The 5,002-nt window shown below is 51.0% G+C and overlaps 2 pseudogenes; both read right to left on the reverse strand.

Annotated features, from left to right (window-relative positions):
* Positions 1-235: 235 nt before the first annotated feature.
* Positions 236-889, reverse strand: LOC141223441 (inositol hexakisphosphate kinase 2 pseudogene; annotated as a pseudogene).
* Positions 890-891: 2 nt separating this feature from the next.
* Positions 892-1,527, reverse strand: LOC141166533 (inositol hexakisphosphate kinase 2 pseudogene; annotated as a pseudogene).
* Between the last annotated feature and the right edge of the window lie 3,475 nt (positions 1,528-5,002).

The raw sequence follows: 5,002 nt of genomic DNA on the forward strand, positions 1-5,002 counted from the left end.
TTGTGAAAGAACTGGTAAAGTGCTTCTTTAAAGCCCTGGACTGAAAGTTTCCTGGCATGGTATTTGTTCATGAACATGAGTTGCCCCGTGCCAGTCTGGTACACCTGCATGCCACACACCCGGACCCCAATAATCGCAGACATGCTATGCTGACACTTCTGGATTTGATTTGCTTTCTTTTCTCCCAATGCGTCATCGCCATGTTGCCGCGTTCCCATCTTTAGATCCAGGACCTTTATTCGTTGCTGTCGTCTCTTATTTGTTTAATAATATCTATTAAACTTTGGAGTCCAAAAATGTAGCCTATGTCCTGGCCTTCATGTACCACACTGTCCTCTCTGTAAAATTTGCAGGTTGTGTGCGCAAAGTCTATCATGGGGACATCTACATTGCTGGCTGTGTGTTTGTTGCTGGAAGGTTTGTAGGCAATGGCTCCTGCCGATTCGTCCGAAGACTCTTCCGATAGGTCACCGAGGTCTTCCGAATCAGAGTCCAAGGGAACTTCCGGTAATTCTTTCCCGTCGTATATTATAAGCAGTGAACTGGAATAAAAACGGTAAGACTCCTGTTTTTCTAAAACCATTTTGAGTTCTGTCAGTTTTTTGATTACAGGGTCAATCAGTTCCCGTCGTAAGTTTTTCCCATTGTGAAAGAACTGGTAAAGTGCTTCTTTAAAGCCCTGGACTGAAAGTTTCCTGCCATGGTATTTGCCGTGGTATTTGTTCATGAACATGAGTTGCCCCGTGCCAGTCTGGTACACCTGCATGTCGCACACCCAGACCCCAATAATCGCAGACATGCTTTGCTGACACTTCTGGATTTGATTTGCTTTCTTTTCTTCCAATGCGTAATCGCCATGTTGCCGCGTTCCCATGTTTAGATCCAGGACCTTTATTCGTTGCTGTCGTCTCTTATTTCTTTAATAATATGTATCAAACTTTGGAGTCCAAAAATGTAGCCTGTGTCCTGGCCTTCATGTACCACACTGTCCGCTCTGTAAAATTTGCAGGTTGTGTGCGCAAAGTCTATCATGCGGACGTCTATGTTGCTGGCTGTGTCTTTGTTGCTGGAAGGTTTGTAGGCGAAGGCTCCTGCCGATTCGTCCGAAGACTCTTCCGATAGGTCACCGAGGTCTCCCGAATCAGAGTCCAAGGGAACTTCCGGTAATTCTTTCCCGTCGTATATTATAAGCAGTGAACTGAAATAAAAACGGTAAGACTCCTGTATTTCTAAAACCATTTTCAGTTCTGACATTTTTTTGATTACAGGGTCAATCAGTTCCCGTCGTAAGTTTTTCCCATTGTGAAAGAACTGGTAAAGTGCTTCTTTAAAGCCCTGGACTGAAAGTTTCCTGCCGTGGTATTTGTTCACGAACATGAGTTGCCCCGTACCAGTCTGGTACACCTGCATGCCGCACACCCGGACACCAATAATCGCAGACGTGCTTTGCTGACACTTCTGTATTTGATTTGTTTTCTTTTCTTCCGATGCGTCATCGCCATGTTGCCGCGTTCCCATCATTAGATCCAGTACCTTTATTCGTTGCTGTCGTCTCTTATTTCTTTAATAATATCTATTAAACTTTGGAGTCCAAAAATGTAGCCTGTGTCCTGGCCTTCATGTACCACACTGTCCTCTCTGTAACATTTGCAGGTTGTGTGCGCAAAGTCTATCATGCGGACTTCTACGTTGCTGGCTGTGTGTTTGTTGCTGGAAGGTTTGTAGGTGAAGGCTCCTGCCGATTCATCCGAAGACTCTTCCGATAGGTCACCGAGGTCTTCCGAATCAGAGTCCAAAGGAACTTCCAGTAATTCTTTCCCGTCGTATATTATAAGCAGTGAACTGGAATAAAAACGGTAATACTCCTGTTTTTCTAAAAAAAAAGGCAGTGCGGATAGCTGCCTTTACAGGCTGGGGAACAGGAGGTCTTTGGGAGGACAGAACCTGGCGTGATGGTTTACCTCTACGCCTTGCACGTCTGGACTGCCTCTTGAGGTTGGGAAGAGAAGTATTCTGTAGAGCATAGTCATTCTGTTTGGATTCTGGGTGGGCAGCAGTCTCTTCAGGCTGGAGAACTGGTAGGCTACCTACACACATTACCCATTGGGGCTGCTCCGGGATATTGGGAAGGGAAGCTTTAGCAGAGGCTTCAGGATTAAGGTCATCGAAGACCATTAGAAAGGCCACCAGGAAGGCCTGCAGGTCAAAGACAATAGGATCCCATGCTTCCCATAGGGGGGTGATCCATTCCAAGGCTTTACCCGCTAGGTAGGACATCATAAATGCCACTTTAACCCGATTGGTAGGAAAATAGTGAGCATAGAACTTGAAATGCAGCATGCATTGCTTCACAAACGCACGGCTTCGTTTTGGATCCCCATAGTACCGTGGCGGATCCGCAGGAACGAGTGCTGATAGATCCACTTGGGCTGGTGCGTAAATCACCGGGACCTCGGCTTGCGATAAAATTTTTTCTTGGTGCACATATTCGCCAGACAAGGATTCAAATGTCTCAGAGCGAAGGACCGTGGGGCTCAACGGGAACCATGGCCTGAGCAAACTGTTACGCTCACGCCCGAACTGACTGGCGTGAGCATGATTAGTGATCCCACTGTACCATGAACCGAGGAGTGCTTGGAGGGGCGTAACTAAGTATCAACCCGATCCGACCAAGGTCACACGGCGGCTCAGTCGACTACGTGAACAAAGGAGGGACCGAGCAGAGGGACCAGGTGCTACTACAGGTCAGACCCTGGTCACAGCTGTTGACCCACACCGGGGAATGCAGGTACAGGCAGGTAAGACTGGCGTACAGACAGGTGGGTATTGGCAGGCACGGCTGGTATGCAGACAGGTGGGCATTGGTAAGCACGGCTGGTATGCAGACAGGTGGGTACTGGCAAGCACGGCTGTATGCAGACAGGTGGGTACTGACAAGCACGGCTGGCATGCAGACAGGTGGGTACTGGCAAGCACGGCTGGAGAGCAGACAGGCAGGTACTAGCAGGTTGGAGCGCAGGCTGGATAGGGTCCAGTACAGACTGGGAGACAGGAGCAGAGCCGCAGATGCGGTAGACAAGCAGAGTAAAGCGAAACCACCAGAGTGGAGGACAAAGGAGAGCAGAGCGAAACCGCCGGAGCGGTGAGCAGGCAGAGCAGAGTGAAACTGCAGGTGCAGTGGGCAAGGCAGAGCAGAGCGAAACCGCTGGAGTGGTGGACAAGGCAGAGCAGAGCGGAACCGCCGGAGCGGTGGACAAGGCGGAGCGAAACCGCAGGTGCGGTGGACAAGGCAGAGCAAAGAGGAACCGCCGGAGCGGTGGGCAAAGCAGAGCAGAGAGAAACCGCCGGAGCGGTGGGCAAAGCAGAGCAGAGAGAAACCGCCGGAGCGGTGGGCAAAGCAGAGCAGAGAGAAACCGCTGGCGCGGTGAGCAAGCAGAACAGAACTAAACCGCAGGTGCGGTGGACAAGGCAGAGCAGAGCGAAACCGCCGGAGCGGTGGACAAGGCAGAGCAGAGAGAAACCGCCGGAGCGGTGGACAAGGCAGGGCAGAGTGAAACCGCAGGTGCGGTGGATTAGGCAGAGCAGAGAGGAACCGCCGGAGCGGTGGGCTAGGCAGAGCAGAGAGGAACCGCCGGAGCGGTGGGCTAGGCAGAGCAGAGAGGAACCGCCGGAGCGGTGGGCAAAGCGGAGCAGAGAGAAACTGCCGGAGCGGTGAGAAAAGCAGAGCAAAGAGAAACCGCTGGCGCGGTGAGCAAGCAGAACAGAACAAAACCTCAGCTGTGGTGGACAAGGCAGAGCAGAGCGAAACCGCCGGAGCGGTGGACAAGGCAGAGCAGAGAGGAACCGCCGGAGTGGTGGACAAGGCAGGCCAGACTGAAACCGCAGGTGCGGTGGATTAGGCAGAGCAGAGAGGAACCGCCGGAGCGGTGGGCTAGGCAGAGCAGAGAGGAACCGCCGGAGTGGTGGGCTAGGCAGAGCAGAGAGGAATTGCCGGAACGGTGGGCAAGGCAGAGCAGAGCGAAAGCGCCGGAGCGGTGAGCAAGCAGAGCAGAACAGGGCTGATGGTGCAGGCAGAGAGGACAGGGCTCTGTTCACATGGAACAGACTGAAAGATACAGGAAGATGGCTAGAACACAGGAGGTAGATACGGAGGAAGGGAAAAGGGACAAGCAGAACCAGATACACACAAGGTACTTACAATGAAGTAGCGAGTGGACAGGACAAGACCTGGCAACTCAGAGGCAAGGAGCACATTGATAGTTAGTGTTGCTCAGGCCCCTCCTTCTGGGTGGAGGGGGTTTAAATATCCAGTGACTCACAGCAATAGGCTGGAGACGCATTAGGGGTGTGCCCACAGCAGCTATAAGAATCAGGAAGTAACCGGGCCGCCGCCCTAAGCAGTCAGTCAAGAGACATGCACACAGCATGAACTGGAGCAAGGTTTGCAGACTAGACTGATGGGTAAGATTGCGGTCTTGCCGCCAGGGATGTTACACTGTGCACTCGATCACATTTTGTTTCAACAGACATAAGTGTGAGTCTTATTTGGACAAGTGTTGGGCGAGGGTCAGTACAGCAGTGGTGACAGTGCTATGAAAGGAGAGCTGATAGAAAGGTTTGTAATGTGCCACAGCTAAACTCGACTGCGTTGACTCCTCCTTCACAGGGACCTTATCTGACAGGTGTTAGTAATCTATGCTTTCTAATCATGCAGGAGGTTAGACCAGGAGATCAGGGTTGTCTCTCACTGCATTTCACACACTGAGAAACCTGCTCTGAGCTATTGTGAGGTGTGTTCTTTACTTTGAGTGTTGCTGACTGCTTGTGATTGGGCAACTCATACAGGGAGAAAGTACACTTCCCCGGTGAAAAATATCTTATAACACTGTGACAAGGTCACTGGCAAAGTAATGGAGAGAAGATGTGTAACACTAAGATTGTTAGCTCCAGTGATATAAACATAGAAAAAGTGTTCCAGCACACGTAGTATAGAAAGGGGTTA

Source organism: Phyllobates terribilis, unplaced genomic scaffold (assembly GCF_046119375.1).
Source record: "Phyllobates terribilis strain yellow unplaced genomic scaffold, ASM4611937v1 Scaffold_1__5_contigs__length_1240528914, whole genome shotgun sequence".
NCBI lineage: Eukaryota > Metazoa > Chordata > Amphibia > Anura > Dendrobatidae > Phyllobates > Phyllobates terribilis.